The 20000-nt window shown below is 37.1% G+C and overlaps 1 long non-coding RNA gene across 1 annotated transcript; it reads right to left on the bottom strand.

The window, feature by feature from the left end:
* Window positions 1–222: 222 nt before the first annotated feature.
* Window positions 223–1779, bottom strand: LOC107001839. The gene is made up of 2 exons (XR_001454473.2): window positions 933–1779; window positions 223–511 (listed from the first exon to the last, which is right to left on the bottom strand). It is a non-coding gene; the product is annotated as an uncharacterized LOC107001839 (long non-coding RNA).
* Between the last annotated feature and the right edge of the window lie 18221 nt (window positions 1780–20000).

Genomic DNA, 20000 nt, shown 5'->3' on the forward strand with positions numbered 1-20000 from the left:
GATATTCAAGTCTATTTTTGATGAATTTATAATGGTGTGTTGTATCTCTATTGACAACGATAGAAATGCAATGGAGAGAAGGATTAAACATGATTTCTTCTATATGTATATGAAATTATAAGAAAATACACCCAAGTAGTTCTGGTAAAATCATCCATGATAGTCATGAAATAATGAGACTTTGACAATGAAGGTGAATGATAGGGACCCCATAAATCACAATGAATCAAATTAAGAGCTTCTTTAAATTTAATAGAACTAACATGAAATGACTTTCGAATTTGCTTAGCTCGGTGGAAAGCATCACAATAGTCATCTAACTTATTAAAATTAAAAATTGAAGTTCTGAAATGAAAGACAAACGACTAAAAGACGCATGACCTAGATGTTGATGCCACAAAACTGTCTGGTCTTTATTTGACAAAAGAGTTAAAACTAGTGCTTGACTTTGAAAATAATAAAGGCTATTCTTCAGTTTACCCATGCCAATTAGCTTCCTCGTGGTTAAGTCCTACAAAACACAAAAGGAGGGGGAAAATGAGCAATTCAATTCAATGATTGTGTCAGCTTACTCATGGGTACGTGTAGAACATGATTTAAGCTTATTGAAGAATTAAAAGCCACGTAATAGCAGTAACAAAAGAACCATCAGGAATAATTATATTAGAATCAAAGAGAAGCTTTCTTTCATGAGAAAAAAATTATTCTGACAAGTCATATGATCAGATGCTCCTGAATCTAATATCGGTTCGTAATTAGCGGCAGGAAAAGTAACAACCTTACAAGCAACATTAGCTATTGAATCAATACCTTTGGAGTTATTGAGTCTTAAAAACGACATGAGTTTGTTATATTGTTCTTTTGATAAACCACTAATTGGGAGGATTCAACACGTTCAACTTCTAATGTTCGACTGGAATTAGCTGACTTACCTTTTCCTTTTCTATTGTTTCCCTCCAATTTGGATAGTCATGTAGTTCAAGACATTTTTCCTTGGTGTGTCTCCACCGTTTGTAGTGATCACAAAATAATTTTGGGACATCATGATTACCTAACAATTGACGAGAGTTGAAATTCTTGGTGTTGCTCTTTGAAGCAAATGTAGCCTTCTCCAATAAATTATTTCCTTTGCTTTTGGTGAGTTGTTGTCGTTCTTCCTGTGAAACTAATACATACGCAGGAGAAAGAGTTGGTAATGGTTCAGTATTTAAGATCTTAGATCGAACAACTTTAAATTGGTCATTCAATCACATAAAGAATTGATGAACCTCCTCTTTTTCCCTTTCTGCTATGTATTCCTTAATAGTACCACAACTGCAGTTTGGTAATTGAGAATATGATCCATACTCATCCCATAATCCCTTCAATTTTGAGAAGTAAACACTCATTGTTTGATCATGTTGTTGTGTATTTACTATCTCCAACTTCAGTTGGTGAACTCGAGGAGCATTCCCTTGTAAAAATCACTCCTCCAAATCTTTCCAAAGTTCACTTGTCGTATAAAAAAATCTACACTACTGCGAAGAGAGGGATGAATCGAGTTGAAAATCCAAGATATTACCATGGAATTTCCCATAATCCAGACAGCTTCGTCTATAGAGTTTGTTGTCGGTCACTTAAGACTACCATTAACGAAACCTAACTTTGATTTAAACAATAAGGCATTTCTCATGGCCCTCATCCACGTCGAATAATTATCTTGTGTGAGCAAACCTGTGGCCAGAGATACTCTAGGATTATCAGTTGGTTGCAGCGTGTATGGAGAACTGACAATTTTGTTTTATTTCGTGTCATTATTTTGTTATTATTTACTAACACTCTGATACCATGATGAATGTGGTAAAACAAAGTATCGATCTTATTCCGATAATGAAAGACCGATGTGTTGTTTTATAGATACAAAATACAAGAACCGATGTAGTTAACTCCTACGAGAATACAAATTCTATTCCTAGAAGAGTCCTATACGATACAATCTGTATACCAAATTTTGATAATTCAAAATTCAAATTAATGCATATCTATAACTAACTACCAAGTACGCTTACTAACTACCAAGTATGTTGTTAGATTAAATAAAAAAAAGTTTACCTCTCATCTTAATTTTTAAAGGTATTGTAAAGGGGTATTTGCGTAAATTTACTAATTAGAATTTCTTATAAGTTGAAATTCTGGTATCAAGTATATATATAAAGGAGTATATGTAAGCATTTTGAGGCAGCAAAAAATAATTTGGGCAGCACCTTTTTAGTGACATTTGTATGTGTGACAAAGCTTCAATCTCTACCAAAATATATTTGGACAGCTCCTCTTTTCATTTAATTTCAAGTGAATCTTAAGAACATTATACATTAACTAAACAGTTGTTCTTCAAAAATCAAAAGAAAAACTGGCTCCTTTTGTGTGAATTCGACACACAAATTTCTATTGGATATAAAGTCTAGTTTTGTCGTTTCTTGTTTCAAAATTATGTCTGGATTATGTTGTATATACTCGTGAACAAGTTGAGGACTGTAGGACTGTTTCTTTGATAAAGCGTTGAGGTTTGCGTATAAACTTGTACTTTGCCTCTTAAAGATTATCACACCCGACACCCACGGTATGGAAACTTAGAGCACCAGCTCCAATAACATTTTTTGACAAAATGTCAAGTTGTGTAATGATTTTGGCCATGTTCTGGACCCTCTCTTGATCTTTCTCCATCTTCTCCTTAATAAATATAAGTGTGAGAGGAGATACTTGATCTTCAAGGGTGTACCAAGCCCTGTTGATTATGATGATGCCATCCAAGTTTTTAGCCGCTATAATATAAGGTTGTTGCATTAAACCTCCTAGAGGAAGTTGGTTAGCAACCCCCTTGTTTACCGAGTCAAAGCTCTAGTAAAAGTACTACAACAATACGTTGTCTGTCAAGCCATGGGTTGATCATTGGAACACCAACTTCTTAAATCATAGCGAACTCTCATGAATTTGTTCACCCTCAAGACGCTTAAGCTTTGGATGCTGTCCTGAAGAGTCATCATCTTCGAAGGATGGAAAAATTTAACACTAATTGTTGTAACCAACTCCTCCAATAAAGTGATTGATTCACGTGGCAATTCAAAAAGCCACTTGCAAACTTCTCCCAACAAAGAGAACGGGAACAACCTCAAGTAGACCGATTGTAGGGAGATGTTCTCGAAGGAGAATGGTCCGCATACACCTACACAAATTCTAATATGCTCATGGGAATCTTCATGAGATAACCCACTGAAAAGTCATTTTAGTTGCAAGAGTTTCAACATAGTACTAGTGATGTCGAACACCACATTCCCTTCAGCCGGAGGCAAGTTGATGACAAATATACCTCCCATAACCTGGGGGTTATTAGAATTAGGCTCATTAACATCGTTGAGGTTACTTATGTCATCTTGATGGCCGACTTGGCTTCCATTTCTGCTGTTCACTCTCATACTTCCTATTTCAACGCACAGACAATCAACACAAAACTAAAATTAAGTAAGTAAGTTTTAACTTAATAAGAGAAAAATTCAACTTAACTAAAAATTGTTAATTAACAACTCTCCCCGGCAGCGGCTCCATTTTGGTTGATGTATCCGGGCACTTCATCCAATACTAAAAGCTGATGATCGTTCAATAGTAATATACCCAACTAGTAAGTTGGGGTCGAGTTCCAGTGGAGTGGTTTGTAATGACGAATCAATAGAAAAGCAAGTGTTTTCTCAAGTCAATCATTGCTAAAGACATTTACAAAGAAAAACATATCAAATTAGAAGTAACACAAGTTTCAAATATCAAGGGGGGAATGTAGATGATTGTCAACTAAACAACAAATGCGAGAATAAAAAATAGGGAGACGGGATTTTTTGGATGTGATTTTATTTTGGGCTAAGGTAAATGATAGAGTAAATGCAATTAATATAAAGAACTGCAAATTTTTTTAAGCTAGACTTTAGTGTGGTAAATTTTCTCTCAAATAACTTACGCCGAATCAAATTAGTTTCTCTCGAACACGAATAAGAGAAAGTTAAGCACAACCTTCTCCTTAGTCAATTCACTCTCGAGAGCTGAATGTGTGGAAGAGCGTTTAGGATTCACTCTCTCTAGCTGATCCCATGCCAACAAACTACCCACTAACCATGATTCAGTAATTTTGATTCTAAAACATCTATCTCGATCAAGCCAAAAACATTAAGTTAAGTTTGTATTTGCAACTACAACCCATTAAATTTAACCAAAACCACTGAATATAATCACTTTTAAACAACAAATCAACTATTGATTAGCAATACCAACATTATATCAATCCATAATAACATAATCATACCCCAAGAATTGGGGTTTTAGCTAGACATTGTAAAAAAGGTAAAAATCATTACCAACTAGTGTTTCCATCAACTAGGTACGACTAATATTGTCTTTATAAAGGTCTAAGATAAAGAATCTTCAATACCTATTTTCAATTTCTTAGAAATGGAAACCGTCAAATCTTCAAAGCTAAGGAAATACTGTCTTCTCTAGACTAAAAAATTTAATAATATCCAACTACATATAAGTTCTAATAGATTGATTTAAAAATGAGATACTCAGCTAAAAATTTAAAAATGTATTTGTAGTTGTTAAAGATTATGTTGCGAATGATAAATTGATGCAATAAGTTGGGATTGCTGATCTACTTAGCGATCCTCCCTTTGGAATTTGTATCACCATTTTGCTTTTGCCTTCAACATCCTTGAGGTTTCATAACTTTGTGCAATATGGCACTGCATTGCGGAACGGTTCGGTGACTTGCCGACTACTCGTCCTTTCTATTGCCAACATGTTTTTCTTCTCTAGGGATTGGCACAGTAGAACACAAGGCGAGACAATAGATGTTCGACGACTCGCCCAAGGGTTTAGGCGATCCTCGGACCTTCTTTTCTTCTTACTTTCAGTTGCCTTATCCTGGTTATCTCAATGGTGACCATGCTTCGTTCCTCAATCCAAATCCCTGAAAATAAAGAATTTTATTAGTTATTTGGTACAAAATATGCATTTGAGGACACTAAATCTATTAAAATAAATTCATAAATGATTCCAAATAATGGACTCATCAGTAGGGCATCAGGCTCTAAGACTCAAGGTAGTATTTCAGGAACTAGAACCTATCAAACTTGTCAAAAGTGTGGTAAGAACCATCTTGGCCAGTGTCTTGTAGGAAAGGAGGGATGCTTTGGGATTGGTAAGTTTGGTTAGATATTCAGAGATTTTCCTTCTGCTAAACATGTTCAAGAGGGTAATAATAGTGGAATTCAGTCCAAAATTTAAGCAGCACCAGCAGGTCGCCCAATTTTGCAGGGTAACTCATATGGTAGAGTTGTCAGACAATGGGAAAATAGGTTGTATGTTCTTTAGGCTTGCAAGGATCATGATGATTCTCCTGGTACGTGAAATGTCTTTGACTTAGACTGTAAGGTCCCTTAAAATTTATTAAGGGGCCTAGAGCCTCACTTGCATCTAAAAAGATTTAAGTATATGTTAATTAAGTGTTCTACAATATGCATACTTGATTTGAATTCATTTTGAGGTCAAACATCCAAGAAGGTCCGAGACGTTCGAAAGTTAGCCCTTGGACGTGCTTGAGTGTTCTAATGTGCCTTGCTATGTTTTATGTGTTGTTTGATGCTCAAACATATGTGGAAGGACCATAGCATGTATACGAGTGTATTTACGTTGGAAAAGTCTGGGAACGACTCCCCATGAGCCCCGCAAAAGGGTCCTTGAGGAGGACCCAAAGGCTGCCTAGACACTGCCTTGGTAATGTAAATCGACGAGCCAAGAACAACGCCCCGTACATGAGTTGATGCCCCATCGTCTTAGACCCATAATTCCTATTATCTCAAGCCACCAAGTGTTGAGCCTCAGACCCAAACGACGTGTTGCCAGCACGGCCCGTCGAAAGCTCTACGAGGCATAGTCTTGTGGGCGTCGATGCTGCCTGCAATTCTGCAACATTCATGCTGCAATGCTAAGGGGTGAAGAGGAAATTCACCCCACATCCTAATCTGACCCTAGGAATTTATTTTATGTATTTTTGGGTATATTAAGTTGGTTAAAAATATCAAAACCACAATTAGACTTCATTTTCACCCTTCCCTCTCAAAACAAAACCTCTCTATAAACCTCCATTGGAGATGAAGCTCAATAATAGCTTGTAGATGGGATTGTGATTGTTTATTCATCATATTTTAGTGGTTTTCTCCTATAATGAGGTATGGTGATCCTTCATCTTTCGATAACCTCTCATCTAAAGAGTTCCTTCAATGCTTTTCAAAGAGATTTCATGATCGAACTTTCTATCTTTCAATCTAGCCATGGGTTACTAAACGACTACAAAAGCATGCTTATGATGGATTATGGATTAGATACTGTTTAAAAATGACGTTTTCAGTCCAATTTAATGATGAACCCATATTCCTCCGAATTTTTGAATTTAGCCTCAAATGTCGGTGATGCGATCTTGTTGAGGTGTTTTTAGATTGTGAATTCAATAATGTTAATGTATCTATAGCTACTGTTTTACTTTCCAATATCTTATTAATTATTTGTAATTTATGAATGTGGATGAAGGTTTAGATATTTGGTAGGGTTGATCTATATTTCTCTACTTTCTATAGAATTGGTGATGTAGTTTACATGATGTGGTCTTGATCCTATGATGGTTGAAGCACAATTTCGATTATGTATTTGTAATTTAATAAACTTAACTAAATATGAATTATTTATGAATTATGATTGTTTATCAATAATTATCAAAACATGGGGAAATTGTAAGTTGACCCTATTTCCTCTACTCTCTATAGAATTGCTAGTTGAATTGTCCTTGTATGGCATTGTGTGGTATGGTCTACTCATGGTGGAGGTGTGTACTTCCTTGTCATTCTACATGTGATGCAATCATGGACTTGAAGGAAATTGTGTTATGAATGTCTGGCTATGATGATTATACAATGTAAAGATATATGCCTAGTCTCCAATGCGAGTTCATGATCTAGAGTACATTGATGATATGATGTCGATTGAATAAAGTTTCTAAGGTTAGATTTTAGTTTAGGTGCTTCCATTGATGAACTAATAATGGTGAATGACCTCTACTTATGTATCCCTATATGAATGTGTGATATTAGACAATGTTAGGAGTCTTGAATACATATGTTGAATTTATCTTGTCTCCTATGCTATTACGTGATGTGTGGTCTATGCTTGAATGTGCATTGTGGTCTTAAGAGGGTGGCTTCCTCAATGTATTGTTTATAGCCATTATGTGATCATGTTGTACACACACTCACACCTCATGCATGCTTATAAGTAGTATAGGTTGATGGTGTCTAACGAAAGGCTAATTCTCATATGCACTAATGTCATGTAAAGTATATGTCCATGAAGCATAAAAATGCATCTTAACTAGTATGACTTGATAGGTGAACTAATATAGGTAAGGGTATGGGACTTTGACTATTAACTGCACATGTCTAACTTGATAGAATACTTCCTAGGGTGATTGCTCTATGTACATCAATATGAATGCATAATTAAGCTATGATGTCAAGAATATGATATGATGAAGTATGAGCATGTACTGTCTAAATGTGTTTATGAGAAATGTCTTCTCATGTAAGTACACATACACACATAAATGTATATGATGAAGATTATATGATAATCCAGTAAAAAGGGAGTCTCTTGAAAGGTATTTCCAATTGTACTGTAAACTAGATTGTGCTTGAATATGCTATGTTCATGTGAAATGCTTTCTCACATGAATTAGGTTGATGAAAGGACACTCTCATCTATAACCTATGAGCTAATAATATGAGGAGTTAATTTTCCTAAATCCATTTTTATGAAGTAAAGTTAATAAAGAATTTTCAATGAATGAACTTAGCTTAGCACCGAGTGAACTTGACAAGTAAGAGGGAGGTGCCCCTTCCTAATGAGGAAGGCTTGTTAAGCAATGGTCCCATATGAGGTGTTGACTCCCCTTGGAGGGAGATTCACCTTATGTTTCTCATGAGATGGAAGTTACAATGCAAATTGGCATAAAAAGGGCTTCAATATACATCTTCTAGCTCCATAACTATGTTGCCTCCATAAGACCTAGAAAGTAGATCACCTAGATGCTAGCATGATGTTAATATTCTTCTTTGGAAATTAGAACACATCCTTCCGGTGTGGGGTTCCATGACACCGGATTTCATGTTTGGTTTACTTGTTTTTATTGGCAGTTAAGGCTAGGGTTTCCCTAATGTAAAATGGACAATAGACATAAAGTAATGGACCCTAACTAGGTTAACCTAAAGGAAGTTGTAAACAATGTCAGCCAAGTAAGCCATCAATATGACATCAAAAACCTCAACGATGTTAATGACCCTAATCTTATGGATGGTATTACTGTCATTGACTTGCCTCCGACCGAAGGGAATGCAGTGTTCCACATCATGAGTACTATGTTTCAATCCTTGCAACTAAAAGGACTTTTCAGTGGGTTTACTAACGAGGATACCCATGAGAATATTAGATGTTTTGTAGACTTATGCGAATCATTATCTTTTAAGAATATCTCCCAAGAATCGATCTACTTGAGGTTGCTCCCATTCTCTTTAATGGGAGAAGCATGCAAGTGGATGACTGAATTGCCAAGTGAGTCAATCAATTCGAGAGAGAAGTTGGTTACCACATTTAATTTGCGATTTTCCCTCCTTTGAAGATGATGAATCTTCGGGAAAACATCCAAAGATTTAAGAATTTGGAGGAATAGACAATTCATGAGACTAGGATGTGATTCAAGAAGTTGGTGCTCCAATGCCCAACTCATGGCTTGCCTTACAACATATTTTTGCATTACTTTTACAGGAAACTTGACTCTGCGAAAAAAGGGTGATACTAACAACCTTTCTCCAGGAGGATAAATGAAGCAACCTTATGTGATAGCGGCTCGTTTCTTTGCTAGCATGACCAATATAAACAGGGCTTGGTACACCCACGAAGATCATGTATCTCCTCTAACATTTACATTTACCAAGGAGAAGATGAAGAAAGACCAAAAGAGGGACAAGAACATGGCATAGATCATGACACAATGTGACATTTTGTCAAAAAATATAATTGGAGCTGATGCTCGAAGTGTCCATACCATAGATGTCAGGTGTGCTAATCCTTAATAGGAAAAGTTAGAAGCATTGTACAATAAAGAGGTGAATTTGTTAGCCATCCAAGAAAGTAGTTATCATTCAAACAAACCGAGGCAGTGTGGTAATCAAGGTTTGAATGATTGTGATCAAGAATGGAGTGATTGAAATCCGAATTGGAAGAATGAGGATAAGAATAGGAATGTGCCTCTCCATGAGCACCAAAAGTCAAAAAATTTAGAAGGTGGGCGGTCTAAGGATATGCTATTTCGGATCCTCATCAAAGTTGAGGGGTATGAATATATTTTAAAGGAAATGAAAGATGATGTGTCGACCCTCATCCAGACGTTTACCTCTCATTCCATCTCGATCAAGAAATGAGAAACCCATATGGGCCAGATTTTGTCACATCTGAATACGAGACAACAAGGGGGGGGGGGTTTCCTAGTGACATTTTTAAAATTCTTAGTAAATAAAGAGATACATAGTTATCTATATAGCCTTAAACATTCTTTACTTTTCAAGTTTTGAGACATTTTTCCTTAGACTTGAAGGATTTTGAAGATTTCCAATTTTTATAAATTAGAAGTGGGTGTTAAAAATTCTTCATTTTAGACTTTTGTGAAGACAATGTCAATCATACCAGTCGATGGAAGTACCAATTGGTATCGATTTTTTGATTTTTACGGCTAGCTAAATCCCCAATTGTTGGGTGTGATTATGTGATTATAAGTTGATATAACTGTTGGTATCTTGCTAAGTGATAGTTTATTTGTTGTCTAAAAGTAATTTCTTTCTATAGTTGTGGTTGAATTCAATGGGTTGTAGTTGCAAATACAATCTTAACAAAGTGTTTATGGCTTGCTCGAGAAAGAAGTTTCAAAACCAAAACTATTGATTCGATGGTGTATGGGTAGTTGGTTGTCATGGGTTCACTTTGAGAGAGTGAATCCTAAACCCTCTTCCACACATTCAGCTCGAGAGAGTGAATGCACTAAGGCAAATTTTGTGCTTAATTTCCACTTATTGGTGTTCTAGAGAAATAAATTTTATTCGAGGTAAATTTCAAGTCAGAGAGAGAGAGTTTACCCCATTGAAGTACAACTTAATCACTGATATGAAGTTGTTTACTATTAATTGGAATTACCTTGTTGTTTATCTTACCCCATGATTCTATCACATCCCAAGAATTTTATCTCCATATTTGTATTTTTGTGTATTTACTAGTTTAGTTGATAATTAACTATAAACCCCCTTTAATTATTGAAACTTGTGTCACCATATAATTTGATATTTATTTATTCGTAAATCCCTATTAGCAATGAACGACTTGAACTTAATCACAATTGTCTACTATTTGTCAAAACCAACCCATGGTTTGGTTATATTACTACTCACGATCATTGGAACTTAACTGGAACTAGTTTCCTAATACGTGAAATCATATGACATTAGCATAACAGATAATAACATAATCATAGCATAATATCCAACATAGACATCATATAGTCATAAGACAACATAAGACATGGTAAATGACAATAGGATATAATTCATAATGATAAATAGTCGATTATTCATCATAAGCATCACATAAACATAATTGATTCATAGTCATCTCTACAATAATAGAACCATTCTCAAGTAACCTCTGAAGCATACAAGTGCAAAGCAAGAATAGAATCCCATAATACCACCCAAGCCAAGTACACTGCTTTGGTAATCTTAATCATTTATCCACGGTCAAAATATTTAAGCTCTTCTACCATAAAGGATTCATACTTCTAAGTACCTCAAAGCACATTTGTGCAATGCATGAAAGGCATCCCACAATACCTTTCAAACTAAAGCATAACCTTGTAGTCATCTTAGTCATACTCACCCTCCGTTGGTCTCATTATTTACTTAACTCTCACAACTAAGGGAATCTCTTACCTTTAGTCAATTATAGCTATGAAGGAAAATACCGCACAATCCTTTATCAAGATTTCTCTATAATAACATTAAGTCATTGTAACACCCCTAAGATACTAGACCCTGATTTACAAGTAAACACCATTGCTTAATTACTATAAGGTGTTTTATACTCATTTTGGTAAACTTGAAATTTTGTGATAATTGTGAACGTGTCTAACATAAATTTTTATCTTAATCTAAGGTATTGTATGGGGGTATTTTCATAAATTTACTTATTAGAATTTCTTATAAGTTGAAATTTTTGTATCAAGTATATATATAGTATATGTAAGCATTTTGGGGCAACACACAATAATTTGGGCAGCACCTTTTTAGTGACATTTGTATGTGTGACAAAGCTTCAATCTGTACTAGAGTATATTTGGACACCTCCTCTTTTAATTTCATTTTAAATAAAGTTTAAGAACATTATAGATTAGCTAAATAGTTGTTCTTAAAAAATCAAAAGAAAAACTAGCTCCTTTTGGGTGAATTGGACACACAAACGTTTTTTGGATATAAAGTCCAATTTTTCAGTCTCCTGTTTCAAAACTATATTGCAAAATGAATGAATTCTATTAGACAGAATCACTATTTTGGGAGCTTAGTCGTATTTGTACAAGCTAGGCTTTCTTGTGATGATTATCCTGTTTTACTTTGACATTATTGAGATATCAGAAATTAAATAAGTTATTTAATTGTATTTTTAAGATTGTATATACTCGTGAACAAGTTGAGGACCTTCATACATTGGTTGGTCTACGGCCTGAACTCTTGAAGTCGTGTAGGACTGTTTCTTTGCTAAAGCATTGAGGTTTGTGTTTAAACTTGTACTTGTATTATTTTTACCTGCTGGTATATCTCAAAGTTTATATTGGTACGTTAGTTACCTCTTGTCATTTTTCATTGTTGTTTTGTTGTCGTTTAAGACGTTAAATACTCTTGTGTAAATTGCCCACTTGTACGGATTTTTTGATCACCTTGCATTCTTCTAGGGATTTTTTCCTTCTTGTGGCTGTGATTTTTTTACTATTGGCATGCCTCTTGATTCGGATCATTTACCATCTTGACTTTGGATTTTAAGTTCGTCTTAAGTATGGGAGTTGTCCATTTTAAGTACGAACTAGAAAGCCATTTTTAATTGATTTTGATGTGATTTTTGGTATGGAATGGTTATCCCCCTACCATGTGGTCTTGAATACCAATCCCAAGATCGTTACCTTATCCATGCCTTAAATTACCTTGTTGTTTTGGCAGGGTGCTTATAGTCACATAGCGACGGGGATCATTTCTTTTATGTGTGCTAGGCGATTGGTTGCTTCTGGGTGTTTAGCTTATTTCGCCCACGTCAGAGATGTGAGTAGGGAGGTCCCTTCAGTTGACTCAGTTCCTATGGTTAGAGAGTATGCAGATGTGTTCCATACAGACTTACTTGGCCTACCCCCAGAGCGTGACATTGATTATGCCATAGATTAGGAGCCCGACACCCGTCCTATTTCTATTTTGCCTTACCGGATGGCTCCTGCAGAGCTCACAGAGCTCAGTGTTTAGTAAGAGGACCTCTTAGGAAAAGGGTTCATTCATCCGAGTGTGTCGCCTTGGGGTGCTCCTATTTTGTTTGTGAAAAAGAAGGATGGGACTATGAGGATGTGTATTGACTACAGGCAACTGAACAAGATGACCATAAAGAACCGTTACCCCATGCTTGGTATAGATGATATCTTTGATCAGATTCAGGGTGCCGTTGTGTTTTGTAAGATTGATTTGAGGTCTGGGTACCATGAACTGAGGATTAGAGCAGCGGACATCCCTAAGACTGCATTTAGGACTCTTACGGCCATTATGAGTTCCTTCTGATGTCTTTTGGGTTAACTAATGCCCCAGCTGCCTTCATGGACTTAATGACACGTATGTTCAGGCCATACCTTTATTCATTTGTTATCATGTTCATTGATGATGTATTGGTATACTCATAGAGCCTGAGTGAGCATGATCAGCATTTGACGATAGTGCTCCACACTGTCAAAGATCAATGACTTTATGCCAAGTTCTCAAAGTACGAGTTTTTTCTTGTGTCTGTAGCATTTTTTGGTCACATGGTGTCCAAGGAGGGTATTAGGGTTGATCTGACGAAGATTGAGGCTATTTGTCGTTGGGACAGACCCACTTTTGTTACTGAGGTTTGTAGATTTGTTGGGTTAGCGAGTTACTACAGGCGCTTTGTTGAGGGTTTTTATACAATTGCAACTCCTTTTACTCGGTTGAGTCGCTAGGATATTTCCTTAGTTTGGTCGGAGGAGTGTGAGATAAGCTTTATGAAGCTCAAGGAGTTGCTTACTAGCGCTCCTATATTGACTATTCCGATTGAGGGCGAAGGTTTCACGACTTTTTGTGATGCGTCTGGTATTTGTGTGGGTTGTGTATTGATACAGCAGGGCCGGGTTATTGCGTATGCATCTAGGCAACTTAAGGTCTATGAGCGCATCTACCCCACCCATGACTTGGAGTTAGCGACGGTAGTTTTCGCGCTTAAGGTTTGGAGACACTATTTGTATGGAGTTTGATGTGAGATCTACACTGACCACAGAAGTCTTCAGTACATAATGAGCCAGAGGGACCTTAATTCGAGGTAGCGTCGTTGGATTGAGATCCTGAAGGATTATGATCTCTCTATTGTCTATCATCCAGGCAAGGCGAATGTGGTAGAGGACGCCTTGAGACGGAAGGCAGTGAGTATGGGTAGTCTAGCCTTCTTATCTGAGGGGGAGAGACCCTTGGCTTTGGACATTCAGTTTTTAGCGAATAGCATGGTTTGATTAGATATCTCAGATTCTAGACGCGTCTCGGCTTATATGGGAGTTCAGTCTTCTTTGCATTATACGATCCGTGGTTGTTAGTTTGAGGATAAGTCCTTGGTGTCCCTTAGAGATCGAGTGTTACCGGGTGATGGTGATCAGACTACCTTAGATCCTTATGGAGTGTTGAGATTCGTCGGTCGCATCTGTGTCCCGAGAGTTGGGGATTTGATATAGTTGACCATTTCTAAGTCTCATGAGTCTAGATATTCTATCTATTTGGGTACAGTGAAAATGTATCGTGATATAAGACAGCATTACTGGTGGAGTGGCATGAGACGAGATATTGCTGACTTTGTTTCTCATTGCTTGTGCTGGCAGCAGGTATAGGCCGAGCATTTGAGGCCTGGTGGTGAATTTCAGAGATTACCCATTCTAGAGTGGAAGTGGGATCGCATTACTATGGATTTTATGGCTGGTCTACCATAGACTTCTAGAGGAGTTGATAGTATTTGGGTCATCCTTGATCGATTGACCAAGTCAACACATCTCCTTCCCGTTTAGTCTTGATTTAGCACCGAGAGATTGGCTCGTATCTACATTCGGGAGGTGGTTCGACTTCATGGGGTGCCAGTTTCAATTATATCTGATCGGGGTTCTCAATTCACGTCTAGATTTTGGAGGACCTTTCAGGATGAGCTGGGCAACCGGGTTGACCTTTGCACAACTTTCCACCCGCAGACTGATAGCCAGTCAAAGCGTACTATTCAGGTTCCTGAGGACATGCTACAGGCTTGTGTTTTAGAGTTTGGTGGTCAGTGGGACGAGTTCTTGCCTTTGACGGAGTTTGCGTACAACAACATCTTCCATTAAATTTATGCAGATGGCCTCGTTCAAGGCCTAGTATGGTAGGCGTTGTCGATCTCCACTTGGCTGGTTCAAGTCTACAGAGCCTAGGCTACGAGGTACAGATTTGATTCAGGAGGCTTAGGAGCAGGTGAGGGTTATTAAGGATAGACTCAGGATAGATCAGAGTAGGCACATGAGTTATGCGAATTGAAGGCGTCGACCTTTAGATTATCTGTTGGTGATTAGGTATTCCTCAGTCCGTCGCCCATGAAGGGTGTGATGAGATTCGGGAGCGGGGTAAGCTTAGCCCCAGGTACATTGGGACTTTTGAGATACTCTGGATAGTTGGGGAGGTTTCTTATGAGTTAGGCTTACCTCCATTATTTTTTGTCATCCAACCGGTTTTTAATGTCTCCATGTTACGCCGATATATTCGTGATGAGTCTCATGTGCTCCACTATGATGCAGTTGAGTTGGATGACCATTTGACATTTGTAGAGGAGCCAGTTGCCATCCTAGACAAAGATGTGAGAAGATTACGCTCGAGAGCCAATCCTATTGTTAAGGTCCGTTGGAGGCATCGTTCAGTCAAGGAGGCTACCTGTGACACCGAGCAGGAGATGCAAGAGCAGTTTCCCAGCTTGTTTGAGCCTTCAGATACTATTTGACCCTTACTTTCGCGGATAAAAGTCCTTTTTAGTAGTGGATATTGTAATGACCCTTCTTGTCATTTTTGTGTTTTATCTTCTGTGCGTCATTTAGAGCGTTCCTATAGCGATCACAAGTCATTTATGACTTTCTGGGACTGACAGCTCTGTGACCTGGTCAGTCGTTTGGTTATTGTATGATCTTAAGTGTTATTGGAGCTTTTGAACCTTGAACGATCAATTTCCTTCAAAAGTTCAAGAAGACGACATCAGAATCCAATTCTCACGATTCCATCAGTTCCGAAAGGGCCATTTTAGTGTGAGTTGGTGCGATTACACATTTTAATTTTAAGGCTAAGTTTGACTTTAGTCAATATTATGAGTAAACGCGCTCAAATGAGAATTTCGTCAGCGCGGCTAGCTCCGGAATGTCGAGTTTGGTCTAGTTTGACTCTTATTTTGTGTCATGAGGTTTCTGATATTTTTCCGAGCCCTTTTGTGGTTTTTGACTTAAAATGGCCGATGGAAGTGGGACCCATATTTCATCGAGATGACCTCTGATGGAAATTTTGACTGTGCCATTGAGTTTGGAATGTGGACTTTGGTAGTGTAGCATATCTATTTTATTTTTATCATGTTCCGAATGGATTCCGAGCACCCCGTCGGAGACTTTAAAAAAATTAGACAAATCTGAAATCTGGTGCAGCCCTTTAACGACCACCATTTGCGGTTTTAACGAGCAGATTTTTGGGTTTATTAGCGACCAACTTCGTCCTTTATAAAAGCCCAAATTTTAGCCTTTATGCCTTACTTTAAAGTTGCGATATATTAAGCTATAGAAGTCCGAATTGGGCGATTCAAAACGCTATGTTGTGATATTTTTCGAAAGAAACACATTGGTGAGCTTTGAAGCTGATTTGGGTCCTGATTTGAGGTAAAATTTGTGTTTTAACTGCTGTCATAGCTCATTTTCGAGCTTAACTTTTAGGAAAAATTTAGAAGGTAATTTCTTGGTCATTTTACGTCCGAATATGGTGATTCAAGAGCCTATATTGTGGTTTTTTTTGTGAGGATCGTCGTGGTGTGATTGGTTTTAGCATCTAGACCTTCATTTTTGGTAAATTTTTGTAAATAGTTTCTGCCATTGTTGTTGAATTTTTGCGTAGAATTTTGGTTTTTTGTTGCATGTTTGTGTTAGGACTGTTTTGAGTCCAAAATTGTGTTCCATTTTGGAACATAAGTTTTGAAAACTGTTTAGGACTTTTATTTGGGGTTAATTCTCGATTTATCAACGCGGATCCCACTTCTTTGTTTTGACCGTGAAACTAGTCCATCTCCATTTATTGCGATTTTAGTGTTTAAATTACCGTAATAACATTGTGACTCTATTTTTGATAGTGTATCAATGTTTCGAGGCCATTCGAAAAAGGAAAGTTCCAGAGAAGTGATTTTTGGAGTGCGCGTGATCCGCGTACAGGTAGGCTACGGTTTCCTTTCTTAGATTAAACTCGAACATGTGAATTCATGTTGATTATTTGGGATTTGGGTTGGGTAGTTATTGGATCATGCATAGGTGTCAAAAATAATATTTTTGGCCTTTTTTTTTAGAACTATCGGGTAACCGTGAGCATGTTTTATGTTATTAATTGACCGTCATTGCTCTTTGGAGTACTTGTATGTTTGAATACTGGTTATCGGAAGTATTTTGGGACTTAGTATAGGTTTGACTAGGTCTTGCTTTAGAAATGCATGATTAGAAGTCGTTAGGACTTAGTTTAGCCCCGACGTCACTCGGCCGATTTAAATTCTTGTAGACTGGCGTAGCAGACTTGAGTCTGATAGTTTGGTCCTTAGCTAGATGATGAGTTCGCTCTGGAGGTATTTATCCTTATTTCTTCGATGTTACGGCTTCACAAGTTACGTCAGTGACAATGACTTCCGCTCCCCAATTCAAAGTTGATTTTCTATTCAGCTTCAAGGACATACATTGATTAGCTAAGTGTGGTGGTGTTCCACGGGTATTTGCGATTATAGATAGATAGAGACTCTTTCAGCAGCTAAATCGACATCTTTGTCGGGTATCCAGATTTAAGGTCCGGCCTCGACCATCCACATACTTATGTAGAACATCCTACCTCAATTATGTAGAGCATCCGGTTAGAGGTCCGACCTTACTTACTTATAATTGTGATTCTCTACTTATGTAATTCAGGAGAGCATTCGATTCGAGGCCCGATCTCCGTACCGTCAAATTCTATTATTTGGTTTGGAGCATCTGGTTCGATGTTCATTGGCCTTGAGTTCTATTCTCCTTAGTTATAGTTATTCTATGTACTCGTCGGGTTTATAGGGGTCCATTTGGGTTTTTATTTAAACCTGCGCGCGAGTGTACCTCTGGGCTTATGGGGGTCTAGTTAGGTGTAGTTAGCTTATATATTAATTTAGTTAGTTCTTTCTACACTCGTGTGCATTACTTTCTTACTTAGTCTTCAGTTATTCACCTCTAGTTTTGTAATTTCATCTTTTCATATTGGTTTACTTTTCAAGTTCAGTCAGCCTATGATGCCTATTGGGTACCTGTTGTTTGGTACTCATGCTACGCTCTGCATCTATTTTTGTGATACAGGTCCGAGCACCAGTAGCCAGTGTTGATCGAGTTTGGAGCATTCTGGTCTGGAGACGGGGCTGAGCACACGGCGTTTTGTACTATTTCAATCTCCATCTGTATATATAAAGACTTGTCTTTTACTTTTTGAGACAATCTAGTTTCGGTGGTCCACTGTTAGGACTTGTACTCGTTTTGTTAGTAGCTCTGTACTAGTGACTTAGGTTCTGAGAGGGATCCTTAGTTGTATATATGTTTTGGTTTGCTTATGTTGTTATAGTAATTTTGCTTACTCTTGTTTAATTTCTACCTTCACACCCATTACGTGTTGTTCCGGGTTATGGGTTGGCTTACCTACTGGTGGGATATAGTAGGTGCCTTCATGACTCGAGAAATCGTGTCGTGACAAGTTGGTTCTTGGTTCTCTTGATTATTGGGCTTTGACCCTTCTTGATACAGGGCGTCGACCATTCTTGTTTCTTCTCGTGCTTGGTGTAAAGACATGATGTATATATTGGGTGAGTCTTATTATTGAATATCTTGGAAAATTGTGCTATGAACAATATTGATATTTGGAGCTTTAATTATCCAACTTGATACTCTTCGTATATTGTTTACTTTATTCACTTATCATGATTCAATTATGTTGCCCTTGACTTGAGAATGACGACTTGATAAATCTAAGGGCGCCAAATCTATAGTTTGTACACAACTCAACTTTATGCTTAGAGATAGTTATTTCTATCTTAGGAATGTACGAGAGGACGGTTGAAGTTGGCCTTAAAGAAAGATCACACTTGCATATAGGCATATATATATTTTGTATAAACCTTGGGACTTTTGCTTGATCTATGTGTTTTATAATTACAATAGATTTTAAGGGTTGATTTGGTCATGTCACCATGAAATGTAATATAAGTATGGCTATATGTTTTTATCTTTTTGGGGTATGTAAATGCAAGTCTTGTAATTTAATAATTTACTATATATTTTGTAAGTTGTGTTAGGCATAAAAATGCTGATTTTTGCCACATTGAAGTTTGTAATACTATTGTTATTTCGTCCTTAAATGTGAGGATAAGATATGCATGAAAGATTATTGTTCTTGCTTAATAGATTTTTGGTGGTTTTTTTGTCGTTAGTTAAAATTTCGTGCCATATAAATTTTGACCTGAATTAAATATTTAAAGTGGGCAACATGAATATCGTTAACTAAATTATTCGTTATGAATCTAATCCCTCAACTAAATAAAAAAAATCAGTATACCTTCGTTAATCTCTTTTAAATGTCGCAAGTATTAAATTAGGTTTCTTGTCTGGTTGTAGTATCTCTCGGAAAGGGGCCCTACAATCATACTTGTGCAATGCATGTATATCATCACATATTACTATTCCTATTAAGTACTACTTTTTGATCCTTATACTAACACTTCTTAGTTTGGAACCTAGTTCCTCTCTTTAACTTTAGAACACTATGAGATACTCCATTAATCACATCTTAATTCTTTATTAACTTGAACCCTACGAGATACTACTTTTAGTATGTCTAAGTTCCTTCTTAACATGGATCCTATGAGACACTACCTTAAGCATGTCTAAGTCCATTTATACTCTTGAAAACTAGGAGGTACTTTATTAAGTATGTCTTAGTTCATTGAATATTTTGAACACTTTGAGATGCTTCTGTAAGCATGTCTTAGTTTATTCGATATACAAATTGCTACTATAAACCGTAACTCAAATTTTAGGAAGGCTTCCATCTTATGAGACCTAACTTTAGGAAACCCCACACCCTACTACGTATGTAACGACCTGTTTAGTCGTTTTAAGAAGCAGATTTTATTTGTGGAAAAACTGTCTGAGTCGATGGAACCCACGACGGACCGTCATGGGCACGACGGGCCGTCGAGGGGGTCTCATTCCAAAACACTTAGAATTCTGAAATTTGGGTACTGAAATCGACTCTCTGAACTTCGTAACG

This window comes from Solanum pennellii, chromosome 10 (assembly GCF_001406875.1).
Source record: "Solanum pennellii chromosome 10, SPENNV200".
In the NCBI taxonomy this organism is placed as follows: domain Eukaryota; kingdom Viridiplantae; phylum Streptophyta; class Magnoliopsida; order Solanales; family Solanaceae; genus Solanum; species Solanum pennellii.